General features: G+C 41.3%; 1 long non-coding RNA gene across 1 annotated transcript; it reads left to right on the top strand.

Annotated features, from left to right (window-relative positions):
• Positions 1-8,386: 8,386 nt before the first annotated feature.
• Positions 8,387-10,075, top strand: LOC146867103 (uncharacterized). Its single transcript, XR_014966066.1, has 5 exons — positions 8,387-8,459; positions 8,578-8,723; positions 8,831-8,925; positions 9,310-9,383; positions 9,652-10,075. It is a non-coding gene; the product is annotated as an uncharacterized LOC146867103 (long non-coding RNA).
• The last annotated feature ends 4,293 nt before the right edge of the window (positions 10,076-14,368 follow it).

Raw genomic sequence — 14,368 nt, 5'->3', positions numbered from 1 at the left:
AGGCCAGAGTAAGAGTTAAGACCTTAACCATTAGGCCAGAGTATGAGTCTAAGACCTTAGCTATTAGGCCAGAGTAAGAGTTAAGACCTTAGCTATTAGGCCAGAGTAAGAGTTAAGACCTTAGCTATTAGGCCAGAGTAAGAGTTAAGACCTTAACCATAAGGCCAGAGTACGAGTCTAAGACCTTAGCTATTAGGCCAGAGTAAGAGTTAAAACCTTAGCTATTAGGCCAGAGTAAGAGTTAAGACCTTAACCAGTAGGCCAGAGCAAGAGTTAAGACCTTAACCAGTAGGCCAGAGAACGAGTCTAAGACCTTAGCTATTAGGCCAGAGTAAGAGTTAAGACCTTAACCATTAGGCCAGAGTATGAGTCTAAGACCTTAGCTATTAGACCATAGTAGAGTTAAGACCTTAACCTGTAGGCCATAGTAAGAATTAAGACCTTAACCAGTAGGCCAGAGTAAGAGTTAAGACCTTAACCTGTAGGCCATAGTACGAGTCTAAGACCTTAGCTATTAGGCCAGAGTAAGAGTTAAGACCTCAACCATTAGGCCAGAGTATGAGTCGAAGACCTTAGCTATTAGGCCAGAGTAAGAGTTAAGACATTAACCAGTAGGCCAGAGTAAGAGTTAAGACCTTAACCAGTAGGCCAGAGTACGAGTCTAAGACGTTAGCTATTAGGCCAGAGTACGAGTCTAAGACGTTAGCTATTAGGCCAGAGTAAGAGTTAAGACCTTAACCAGTAGGCCAGAGTACGAGTCTAAGACCTTAGCTATTAGGCCAGAGTACGAGTCTAAGACCTTACCTACTAGGCCAGAGTACGAGTCTAAGACCTTAGCTATTAGGCCAGAGTAAGAGTTAAGACCTTAACCAGTAGGCCAGAGTAAGAGTTAAGACCTTAACCATTAGGCCAGAGTACGAGTTAAGACCTTAGCTATTAGGCCAGAGTAAGAGTTAAGACCTTAGCTATTAGGCCAGAGTAAGAGTTAAGACCTTAACCAGTAGGCCAGAGTAAGAGTTAAGACCTTAACCAGTAGGCCATAGTATGAGTCTAAGACCTTAGCTATTAGGCCAGAGTAAGAGTTAAGACCTTAACCAGAAGGCCAGAGCAAGAGTTAAGACCTTAACCAGTAGGCCAGAGAACGAGTCTAAGACCTTAGCTATTAGACCATAGTAGAGTTAAGACCTTAACCTGTAGGCCATAGTAAGAATTAAGACCATAACCAGTAGGCCAGAGTAAGAGTTAAGACCTTAACCTGTAGGCCATAGTACGAGTCTAAGACCTTAGCTATTAGGCCAGAGTAAGAGTTAAGACCGTAGCTATTAGGCCAGAGTAAGAGTTAAGACCTTAACCATTAGGCCAGAGTACGAGTCTAAGACCTTAGCTATTAGGCTAGAGTAAGAGTTAAGACCTTAGCTATTAGGCCAGATTAAGAGTTAAGACCTTAACCAGTAGGCCAGAGTAAGTGTTAAGACCTTAACCATTAGGCCAGAGTACAAGTCTAAGACCTTAGCTATTAAGCCAGAGTAAGAGTTAAGACCTTAACCAGTAGGCCAGAATAAGAGTTAAAACCTTAACCAGTAGGCCAGAGTAAGAGTTAAGACCTTAACCATTAGGCCAGAGTACAAGTCTAAGACCTTAGCTATTAGGCCAGAGTAAGAGTTAAGACCTTAGCTATTAGGCCAGAGTAAGAGTTAAGACCTTAGCTATTAGGCCAGAGAAAGAGTTAAGACCTTAACCAGTAGGCCAGAGTAAGAGTTAAGACCTTAACCATTAGGCCAGAGAACGAGTCTAAGACCTTAGCTATTAGGCCAGAGTAAGAGTTAAGACCTTAACCAGTAGGCCAGAGTAAGAGTTAAGACCTTAACCATTAGGCCAGAGTATGAGTCTAAGACCTTAGCTATTAGGCCAGAGTAAGAGTTCAGACCTTAGCTATTAGGCCAGAGTAAGAGTTAAGACCTTAAGCAGTAGGCCAGAGTAAGAGTTAAGACCTTAACCATAAGGCCAGAGTACGAGTCTAAGACCTTAGCTATTAGGCCAGAGTAAGAGTTAAGACCTTAACCGTAAGGCCAGAGTACGAGTCTAAGACCTTAGCTATTAGGCCAGAGTAAGAGTTAAGACCTTAAGCAGTAGGCCAGAGTAAGAGTTAAGACCTTAACCATTAGGCCAGAGTACGAGTCTAAGACCTTAGCTATTAGGCCAGAGTAAGAGTTAAGACCAAAGCTATTAGGCCAGAGTAAGAGTTAAGACCTTAACCGTAAGGCCAGAGTACGAGTCTAAGACCTTAGCTATTAGGCCAGAGTAAGAGTTAAGACCTTAGCTATTAGGCCAGAGTAAGAGTTAAGACCTTAACCAGTAGGCCAGAGCAAGAGTTAAGACCTTAACCAGTAGGCCAGAGAACGAGTCTAAGACCTTAGCTATTAGGCCAGAGTAAGAGTTAAGACCTTAACCATTAGGCCAGCGTACGAGTCTAAGACCTTAGCTATTAGACCATAGTAGAGTTAAGACCTTAACCTGTAGGCCATAGTAAGAATTAAGACCTTAACCAGTAGGCCAGAGTAAGAGTTAGGACCTTAACCTGTAGGCCATAGTACGAGTCTAAGACCTTAGCTATTAGGCCAGAGTAAGAGTTAAAACCTCAACCATTAGGCCAGAGTACGAGTCGAAGACCTTAGCTATTAGGCCAGAGTAAGAGTTAAGACATTAACCAGTAGGCCAGAGTACGAGTCTAAGACCTTAGGTAATAGGCCAGAGTACGAGTCTAAGACCTTAGCTATTAGGCCAGAGTAAGAGTTAAGACCTTAACCAGTAGGCCAGAGTAAGAGTTAAGACCTTAACCAGTAGGCCAGAGTACGAGTCTAAGACGTTAGCTATTAGGCCAGAGTACGAGTCTAAGATCTTAGCTATTAGGCCAGAGTAAGAGTTAAGACCTTAACCAGTAGGCCAGAGTACGAGTCTAAGACCTTAGCTATTAGGCCAGAGTACGAGTCTAAGACCTTACCTACTAGGCCAGAGTACGAGTCTAAGACCTTAGCTATTAGGCCAGAGTAAGAGTTAAGACCTTAACCAGTAGGCCAGAGTAAGAGTTAAGACCTTAACCATTAGGCCAGAGTACGAGTTAAGACCTTAGCTATTAGGCCAGAGTAAGAGTTAAGACCTTAACCAGTAGGCCAGAGTAAGAGTTAAGACCTTAACCATTAGGCCAGAGTACGAGTCTAAGACCTTAGCTATTAGGCCAGAGTAAGAGTTAAGGCCTTAACCATTAGGCCAGAGTATGAGTCTAAGACCTTAGCTATTAGGCCAGAGTAAGAGTTAAGACCTTAGCTATTAGGCCAGAGTAAGAGTTAAGACCTTAACCATTAGGCCGGAGTACGAGTCTAAGACCTTAGCTATTAGGCTAGAGTAAGAGTTAAGACCTTAGCTATTAGGCCAGAGTAAGAGTTAAGACCTTAACCAGTAGGCCAGAGCAAGAGTTAAGACCTTAACCAGTAGGCCAGAGAACGAGTCTAAGACCTTAGCTATTAGGCCAGAGTAAGAGATAAGACCTTAACCATTAGGCCAGAGTACGAGTCTAAGACCTTAGCTATTAGACCATAGTAGAGTTAAGACCTTAACCTGTAGGCCATAGTAAGAATTAAGACCTTAACCAGTAGGCCAGAGTAAGAGTTAAGACCTTAACCTGTAGGCCATAGTACGAGTCTAAGACCTTAGCTATTAGGCCAGAGTAAGAGTTAAGACCTCAACCATTAGGCCAGAGTACGAGTCGAAGACCTTAGCTATTAGGCCAGAGTAAGAGTTAAGACATTAACCAGTAGGCCAGAGTACGAGTCTAAGACCTTAGGTATTAGGCCAGAGTACGAGTCTAAGACCTTAGCTATTAGGCCAGAGTAAGAGTTAAGACCTTAACCAGTAGGCCAGAGTAAGAGTTAAGACCTTAACCAGTAGGCCAGAGTACGAGTCTAAGACGTTAGCTATTAGGCCAGAGTACGAGTCTAAGACCTTAGCTATTAGGCCAGAGTAAGAGTTAAGACCTTAACCAGTAGGCCAGAGTAAGTGTTAAGACCTTAACCATTAGGCCAGAGTACAAGTCTAAGACCTTAGCTATTAAGCCAGAGTAAGAGTTAAGACCTTAACCAGTAGGCCAGAATAAGAGTTAAAACCTTAACCAGTAGGCCAGAGTAAGAGTTAAGACCTTAACCATTAGGCCAGAGTACAAGTCTAAGACCTTAGCTATTAGGCCAGAGTAAGAGTTAAGACCTTAGCTATTAGGCCAGAGTAAGAGTTAAGACCTTAGCTATTAGGCCAGAGAAAGAGTTAAGACCTTAACCAGTAGGCCAGAGTAAGAGTTAAGACCTTAACCATTAGGCCAGAGAACGAGTCTAAGACCTTAGCTATTAGGCCAGAGTAAGAGTTAAGACCTTAGCAATTAGGCCAGAGTAAGAGTTAAGACCTTAGCTATTAGGCCAGAGAAAGAGTTAAGACCTTAACCAGTAGGCCAGAGTAAGAGTTAAGACCTTAACCATTAGGCCAGAGAACGAGTCTAAGACCTTAGCTATTAGGCAAGAGTTAAGACCTTAGCTATTAGGCCAGAGTAAGAGTTAAGACCTTAAGCAGTAGGCCAGAGTAAGAGACCTAATGATACTCATTATAGAAACAGCAAGAGAGGTAGTGGAAGATTTACTAAAAGAAATAGCTGAGATGGAAGAAAACTTAAAGAAAAATAACTCACTGGAAGAAGCTAAACACAAACTGGAAGAAATTAATGGCGAGATGAATTCCTTCTGTGAATATTTAATAAAGAAAAAGACTGAGAAACTTAAGAAGGATATCAGATATTTCAGTGAGCAAAGAGTTTATCCATATCTGGCACCTGAATACTATAGAAATCAAATAGATCAACCTTTCTCTAATGATCGACAATATTGGTCTAACAAAAAAGTAACTAGATTCTCAGATACCTCTGGATCAGATACAGATAGTGGACCCAATTCTTTAGACAATTATGGACAAAGAAGGGCCAACTATCAAGGCCCTAGAAGGAATGCGCATTTTTTAGGCAACCGACGAGGCCAAACAAGAACTCGGTATCGAAATTCCGAAAGGGGATCCTACCAACAATCAGAGAACACCCCCCAATTCCTTCAAACAAGAAGGAACCAATATTGGAGAGAATAGATACAAATCTTGATGACAATTATAGTATCACTGAAATATCTCCTTACTACAACTTGGGACTTCCACCAAGCATCTCTAAAGACTGTCTCTCAATAGGGACTAAAAATAGCCTAGAAAAATTCACAGAAATATCGTCTCATCACAACCCAGGCCCTGTACCCAGTACCTCTAAAGACTGCCTCTCTATAGGGACTAAAAATACGCTTGAAAATAACACCATGGGAGATAGCAAAACCATACCGATATTTAACCTCTCGAAGACTAAATTAGATACAACTACCATCGACCTGTTATCTCGAGGACTCACCTTTATCCCGACCACCTATCTTGATCGGTTTAAGTTGATGACAGATATTCAATCATTCTTCCGTAAAATCCGATTAAAAAGATTTTTTGAGGATAATCCCATCCAGACTAATGACAATTCCACAGGACTTAGACCTAAATCCATTTTCACCCCCACCCTGGACCAAGTTGGCCCAGAAGTGGGAGTTTTTGAAAAGGTAGTCACTGCTAAAGTCCAGAAACTCCTTTCCTTTGTCCCTAAACCTGATTACAACTTGAATTATTCGGAATACCAATCGTTTAAACAACTGGCTAATAACACTGAGCTAACCATCAAACCCGCGGATAAGGGTGGAGGTATTGTTGTTATGGATAGCCCAGCATATATACAACAAATGGAGGCTATGCTTGCTATTCCAGAACACTACACCAAATGCAGATCATATCCAGAACTAAGGATCAAAAGAGATATCCTGGAGATCACACAAAGAGCCCTCGAGAGGGGGTCTCTTTGCATGCAAGAATTCAATTACCTCAACGTAGAACATCACCGAATACCTATTCTATACGGAGTACCCAAAATACATAAAAATACTTCCAGCCCACCCTTCAGACCCATCGTGTCCACTATAGGGTCTTTGACTGAACCCCTGTCTATATATGTGGACAAAATTTTACAACCGTTGGTATCTAACCTCAAAGGGCACATAAAAGACACAGGACACCTTATTAGGGAAATTGAAGGCACACAGTTTAATATCCACACAGATTTTCTAGTGTCCATGGACATCGAAGCCTTATATACCAATATTCCACAGCTAGGGGCATTAGAAGCTGTCAAACACACTCTGGAGAAAAATAATATCATGGTTGATCGATTATTCCTACTAGAATGTTTAGCAGTTGTACTAAAAGAAAACTATTTTGAATTTAACGGACAAATATTCAAACAGATACTTGGAGTAAGCATGGGCGCTGCCTGTGCACCCAATGTGGCGAATACATATATGGGTGAATTTGAATACAAGTTCATTTTCAATGAGATAGCCCCTTTTAGCGAAAACATTAAAAACTGGTATCGCTTTATAGATGACATCTTCTTCATATGGAGTGGTCCGGAAGAACAACTGCATGAATTCATGGCATGGATTAACTTATGCGATGTTCATCTAAAGTTTAGCCCCAATATCAGCAAATCCCAAATAGAATTCCTAGACATTTGGATAAGAATTATTGATGCCAAAATTGAGGTTAGTTTGTACACTAAGCCGACTGCCAAAAACACTCTCCTCCAATATTCCAGCTTTCATCCCCGTAGCCAAAAGGACAACATCCCTTTTAGCCAATTCTTAAGGCTACGCAGGAACTGTACCACCATATCCAACTATGATATACATGCTGAGGAACTCAAACTAAAGTTTGCTAGCAGAGGGTATCCCCATAAACTAATCAAAGATGCTTACAAAAGAGCTAAATATCACGACAGAACCATATTGCTGCAACCTAAAGAACCTAAAACCGATGAGAAATTGGTTTGCATTACGACTCATTCCAACATTGATCATAAAATCCGACAAACCATCAATAAAGAATGGCATATTCTAAACACGGACTGCACCAAAAAGAACCTCTTGATGCCGATCTTTGCATTTAGACGTAACAAAAACCTAAAAAACTCTTTGGTTAAATCCAAAATATCCACTACCAACTCATTTGTACAGAAATCCATCACTGGAAATAAGCCTATTAGTGGTACCCACAAATGTGGTAGTTGCCACGCATGCCCATTTGCCATGGTGATGGATGAACTGATCTGGGACAAACAGCATTATAGGTTCAAAGAAATGACCAATTGTCGCACTCGAAATGTAGTGTATCTTATCCTCTGTCCATGCGATAAAGGATACGTTGGGGAAACAAGCAGAGAGTTCCGTGTACGCTTCAGCGAACACAAGTCAGCAATTCTCAATAAACGCGTAGGAGCACCTTTGGTGGCCCATTGGACAGATAAAAACCATAACATTTCTGAACTAAGGTGGCTCATATTGGAACATATACATCCCTCCAACAATACCAATGTGGATGCCATCAGACGCAAAAGAGAAGTATTTTGGATATATGTCCTTAAGACACAAGAAAAAGGCCTTAATGAATATCTGCCCTGGGAAAATGCTATTATATAAATTGCCCCCCTTTTTGGCACTACTCTCTAAGGATCCCGTGGATCTAACCAGCACACTACACATTGATTTTATCCCTTCCTTTTAGCCTTGAGGTAGACTCCATTAGACACATCTCTATACATCGGCGGATACTTCCCCGCCGGATATGTACAAAATCCTCTAAAGGATATATACAACATTATAAGAATATTGTTGGTCCCATCTAGTTTATATTACGGGTACTATATTTACCATGCTGAAACCAGTTTTGGTATAGGTATTACCAGAGAATATATATCTTTCCACCTAGAGAGGTCCATCGCTAATACATCTGGATTATGCCGGTCTGCACTATATCCCTACTTTTCTATCCACACCCGTGTTACTTACCACGTGCGCTTTCTCCACATACATATAGGGTCCATATATCATCAAAGAGTGATACTTTGGTTTGAGAGATATATATATATCCCTTACACGCACCATAGTAATTATTAAGTGCCTCTTATGTATAATGTTAATCTTTGCATTCTATACCTAGCTGCGATCACTCCCTAATAAGGATGATATATCGTGCTCGCATTCTGCACTACTTTGATATTAATCTTGAATACACTTTCAAGATGTCTGCCGATATAGACTACCTGCAGCCTTGCACCTCTAATGGAGAATGCGCTGTCGGGCCGCGTCCCATTCTAATCTGTAGTCCCTTCTTAGTGTCCACGTTGTAATCACCACTCCCTGGCTTTCCTTATAAGGGAAACGCCAGGTTTTCACTTGATACTGACGAAGAGCGCAAGCTATGGCATCTTTCCTGAACCTTAGCCGAATGAAACGGTAAGAACTATTTGTAGCTCCGGTTTCCCTATCCCCACGTCCGTGCATAATACTAAAATTAATGATTGCAGGTTTAGTTTAGTAAACTATTTTTAAACGCCAGTTTATTTTCTTACAGAAGTATCATTTGGGCTTTCGCAATCTCACTTTAAAACGGACACGCTTAGCGATCCTTCGTCACTCTATGGACTAACCACCTAATGTGAAATCCAGACTGTACATAACTACGGGGCTATTCCTAACTAGCTTCGGCCACACTGCTCGGTAAGAGGCTCCCCTTATCGTTATTATTGTTAGCTTTGTTCCTATAGCAATGTCAGTTTCATCTTCATGCCGGTATTTCAGACAACCCCATTATAAATGTATTTTAGGCTGACGGTTTCGTGCCTGGATCATTATATGACCTACCAGAATTATACCTGAGATTTTCAGTCGTCTGTTAATACTACACCAAGAAAAACAACAGGTAACCAGACTGTCTGCCCTTAATTAAACCGTGCATTTATCTATACCATCGTTTAGAACGCGCTCCCCCATTATCTTTACTAAAATCGAACTCTGTGTAGCTTTTAAGGAAGTTGATTAGTTACGGAAATATCTCTGACCGACCTACTGCAAGAAATTACATTAGCATCACACTGGAAGTGTAAATCCCGCACGATCAGTATAATCGAATATATATCACTATATTCTTCTCTGAAGGTATAGCATTCAATTGTAAAAACTCCCAGCTTACTATGAACACTTCCACGCCTTGTACTCTCGTGGCCCAAACTAATTAGCATGGTTCTGGGAGCCTACTATGCCATCATCACTAATTCCAGTCATTTTTTCTTTTTTCCCCCCATAGGGTAAAATTACTTAGCTAAAGATTTAGGTTCATCTGTTTTGGTTCCCCTGCATATAAGAATCTGCCATTGGCAAGTATGTTGAGATTATTATCCATGACTAAAGTTTTCTTCTGAACATGTTTCGTCTATTTATTCCTTAGTTTCATTTTTATCTTAGTTTCGGTGATTTGGGACTATTACACACATTTACCTTACCTTTGGGTGCTTGCATTAACACGGATATAAATTATGGTCTGTATTCTAGTCCTTTTCTATGACTCCTGCTCCATTTTAGCTTGTAATTAAGGTAAAGATAGTTAAATAAATTCCCAATCACTCATTGTGATTTTTTGTACCCACAGATCTACGGCTGTAAAAAAGATTTCTGTTTAACTGATATATAGGAGCACTGGACATCAAACTAGTTCTTGAAGCCTTTTTTCTCTTCTGAAAGACCACAGTTACACGCCCTGAAGAAGGAGCCAGTTTAGATCATATTTGAGCTCCGAAACGCGCGTAGGCGTTGGTCCTATGGTCATAATTTACAACCAATGATTTTTAACTGTTGATTGTTGTGGATTTATTGTCTTTTATTGTGTTTCTATATGTGGTATTTATGTTTTGTTATTTGCACAATGGCTGTACAATTAATTACAAATGGTGCTTCTACAGTTTGATGTAAACCACACTGTATATACTATAACACAAAAATTGTTTAAAAAAAATGATCTATATTTATAAAAAAAAATGATAAAAATAATCAATAAATGAAATAATACAGTTTTATATACCGTTTGCTGTGGGTATCATTTCATTATATGGACATATTGCCTTACACTTAAGTGATATAGTGTAGGAAGTTTTGTTTTTCAATTGTTATTTTCCCTGAGCCCTTCCTCGCTTATCTATTCACTCAGGGTCCCTCTGTTGTATTTTACAGAGTAAGAGTTAAGACCTTAACCATAAGGCCAGAGTACGAGTCTAAGACCTTAGCTATTAGGCCAGAGTAAGAGTTAAGACCTTAACCGTAAGGCCAGAGTACGAGTTAAGACCTTAACCATTAGGCCAGAGAACGAGTCTAAGACCTTAGCTATTAGGCAAGAGTTAAGACCTTAGCTATTAGGCCAGAGAAAGAGTTAAGACCTTAACCAGTAGGCCAGAGTAAGAGTTAAGACCTTAACCATTAGGCCAGAGAACGAGTCTAAGACCTTAGCTATTAGGCAAGAGTTAAGACCTTAGCTATTAGGCCAGAGTAAGAGTTACGACCTTAAGCAGTAGGCCAGAGTAAGAGTTAAGACCTTAACCATAAGGCCAGAGTACGAGTCTAAGACCTTAGCTATTAGGCCAGAGTAAGAGTTAAGACCTTAACCGTAAGGCCAGAGTAGGAGTCTAAGACCTTAGCTATTAGGCCAGAGTAAGAGTTAAGACCTTAAGCAGTAGGCCAGAGTAAGAGTTAAGACCTTAACCATTAGGCCAGAGTACGAGTCTAAGACCTTAGCTATTAGGCCAGAGTAAGAGTTAAGACCTTAGCTATTAGGCCAGAGTAAGAGTTAAGACCTTAACCGTAAGGCCAGAGTACGAGTCTAAGACCATAGCTATTAGGCCAGAGTAAGAGTTAAGACCTTAGCTATTAGGCCAGAGTAAGAGTTAAGACCTTAACCATTAGGCCAGAGTATGAGTCTAAGACCTTAGCTATTAGGCCAGAGTAAGAGTTAAGACCCTAGCTATTAGGCCAGAGTAAGAGTTAAGACCTTAAGCAGTAGGCCAGAGTAAGAGTTAAGACCTTAACCATTAGGCCAGAGTACAAGTCTAAGACCTTAGCTATTAGGCCAGAGTAAGAGTTAGGACCTTAACCGGAATGCCAGAGTACGAGTCTAAGACCTTAGCTATTAGGCCAGAGTAAGAGTTAAGACCTTAAGCAGTAGGCCAGAGTAAGAGTTAAGACCTTAACCATTAGGCCAGAGTACGAGTCTAAGACCTTAGCTATTAGGCTAGAGTAAGAGGTAAGACCTTAGCTATTAGGCCAGAGTAAGATTTAAGACCTTAACCGTAAGGCCAGAGTACGAGTCTAAGACCTTAGCTATTAGGCCACAGAAAGAGTTAAGACCTTAACCATTATGCCATAGTACGAGTCTAAGACCTTAGCTATTAGGCCAGAGTAAGAGTTAAGACCTTAACCAGTAGGCCAGAGTAAGAGTTAAGACCTTAACCATTAGGCCAGAGTACGAGTTAAGACCTTAGCTATTAGGCCAGAGTAAGAGTTAAGACCTTAACCAGTAGGCCAGAGTAAGAGTTAAGACCTTAACCATTAGGCCAGAGTACGAGTCTAAGACCTTAGCTATTAGGCCAGAGTAAGAGTTAAGGCCTTAACCATTAGGCCAGAGTATGAGTCTAAGACCTTAGCTATTAGGCCAGAGTAAGAGTTAAGACCTTAGCTATTAGGCCAGAGTAAGAGTTAAGACCTTAACCATTAGGCCGGAGTACGAGTCTAAGACCTTAGCTATTAGGCTAGAGTAAGAGTTAAGACCTTAGCTATTAGGCCAGAGTAAGAGTTAAGACCTTAACCAGTAGGCCAGAGCAAGAGTTAAGACCTTAACCAGTAGGCCAGAGAACGAGTCTAAGACCTTAGCTATTAGGCCAGAGTAAGAGTTAAGACCTTAACCTGTAGGCCATAGTACGAGTCTAAGACCTTAGCTATTAGGCCAGAGTAAGAGTTAAGACCTCAACCATTAGGCCAGAGTACGAGTCGAAGACCTTAGCTGTTAGGCCAGAGTAAGAGTTAAGACATTAACCAGTAGGCCAGAGTACGAGTCTAAGACCTTAGGTATTAGGCCAGAGTACGAGTCTAAGACCTTAGCTATTAGGCCAGAGTAAGAGTTAAGACCTTAACCAGTAGGCCAGAGTAAGAGTTAAGACCTTAACCAGTAGGCCAGAGTACGAGTCTAAGACGTTAGCTATTAGGCCAGAGTACGAGTCTAAGACCTTAGCTATTAGGCCAGAGTAAGAGTTAAGACCTTAACCAGTAGGCCAGAGTACGAGTCTAAGACCTTAGCTATTAGGCCAGAGTACGAGTCTAAGACCTTACCTACTAGGCCAGAGTACGAGTCTAAGACCTTAGCTATTAGGCCAGAGTAAGAGTTAAGACCTTAACCAGTAGGCCAGAGTACGAGTTAAGACCTTAGCTATTAGGCCAGAGTAAGAGTTAAGACCTTAACCAGTAGGCCAGAGTAAGAGTTAAGACCTTAACCATTAGGCCAGAGTACGAGTCTAAGACCTTAGCTATTAGGCCAGAGTAAGAGTTAAGACCTTAACCATTAGGCCAGAGTATGAGTCTAAGACCTTAGCTATTAGGCCAGAGTAAGAGTTAAGACCTTAGCTATTAAGCCAGAGTAAGAGTTAAGACCTTAACCAGTAGGCCAGAATAAGAGTTAAAACCTTAACCAGTAGGCCAGAGTAAGAGTTAAGACCTTAACCATTAGGCCAGAGTACAAGTCTAAGACCTTAGCTATTAGGCCAGAGTAAGAGTTAAGACCTTAGCTATTAGGCCAGAGTAAGAGTTAAGACCTTAGCTATTAGGCCAGAGAAAGAGTTAAGACCTTAACCAGTGGGCCAGAGTAAGAGTTAAGACCTTAACCATTAGGCCAGAGAACGAGTCTAAGACCTTAGCTATTAGGCCAGAGTGAGAGTTAAGACCTTAACCAGTAGGCCAGAGTACGAGTCTAAGACCTTAACCATTAGGCCAGAGTATGAGTCTAAGACCTTAGCTATTAGGCCAGAGTAAGAGTTAAGACCTTAGCTATTAGGCCAGAGTAAGAGTTAAGACCTTAAGCAGTAGGCCAGAGTAAGAGTTAAGACCTTAACCATAAGGCCAGAGTAGGAGTCTAAGACCTTAGCTATTAGGCCAGAGTAAGAGTTAAGACCTTAACCGTGAGGCCAGAGTACGAGTCTAAGACCTTAGCTATTAGGCCAGAGTAAGAGTTAAGACCTTAAGCAGTAGGCCAGAGTAAGAGTTAAGACCTTAACCATTAGGCCAGAGTACGAGTCTAAGACCTTAGCTATTAGGCCAGAGTAGGAGTTAAGACCTTAGCTATTAGGCCAGAGTAAGAGTTAAGACCTTAACCGTAAGGCCAGAGTACGAGTCTAAGACCTTAGCTATTAGGCCAGAGTAAGAGTTAAAACCTTAGCTATTAGGCCAGAGTAAGAGTTAAGACCTTAACCAGTAGGCCACAGCAAGAGTTAAGACCTTAACCAGTAGGCCAGAGAACGAGTCTAAGACCTTAGCTATTAGGCCAGAGTAAGAGTTAAGACCTTAACCATTAGGCCAGAGTACGAGTCTAAGACCTTAGCTATTAGACCATAGTAGAGTTAAGACCTTAACCTGTAGGCCATAGTAAGAATTAAGACCTTAACCAGTAGGCCAGAGTAAGAGTTAAGACCTTAACCTGTAGGCCATAGTACGAGTCTAAGACCTTAGCTATTAGGCCAGAGTAAGAGTTAAGACCTCACCCATTAGGCCAGAGTATGAGTCGAAGACCTTAGCTATTAGGCCAGAGTAAGAGTTAAGACATTAACCAGTAGTCCAGAGTACGAGTCTAAGACCTTAGGTATTAGACCAGAGTACGAGTCTAAGACCTTAGCTATTAGGCCAGAGTAAGAGGTAAGACCTTAACCAGTAGGCCAGAGTAAGAGTTAAGACCTTAACCAGTAGGCCAGAGTACGAGTCTAAGACGTTAGCTATTAGGCCAGAGTACGAGTCTAAGACCTTAGCTATTAGGCCAGAGTAAGAGTTAAGACCTTAACCAGTAGGCCAGAGTACGAGTCTAAGACCTTAGCTATTAGGCCAGAGTACGAGTCTAAGACCTTACCTACTAGGCCAGAGTACGAGTCTAAGATCTTAGCTATTAGGCCAGAGTAAGAGTTAAGACCTTAACCAGTAGGCCAGAGTAAGAGTTAAGACCTTAACCATTAGGCCAGAGTACGAGTTAAGACCTTAGCTATTAGGCCAGAGTAAGAGTTAAGACCTTAGCTATTAGGCCAGAGTAAGAGTTAAGACCTTAACCAGTAGGCCAGAGTAAGAGT

This window comes from Triturus cristatus, chromosome 1_2 (assembly GCF_964204655.1).
Source record: "Triturus cristatus chromosome 1_2, aTriCri1.1, whole genome shotgun sequence".
In the NCBI taxonomy this organism is placed as follows: Eukaryota; Metazoa; Chordata; class Amphibia; order Caudata; family Salamandridae; genus Triturus; species Triturus cristatus.
The sequence above is the reverse complement of the archived record's forward strand: the minus strand, read 5'-3'. Positions and strand labels throughout refer to the sequence as shown.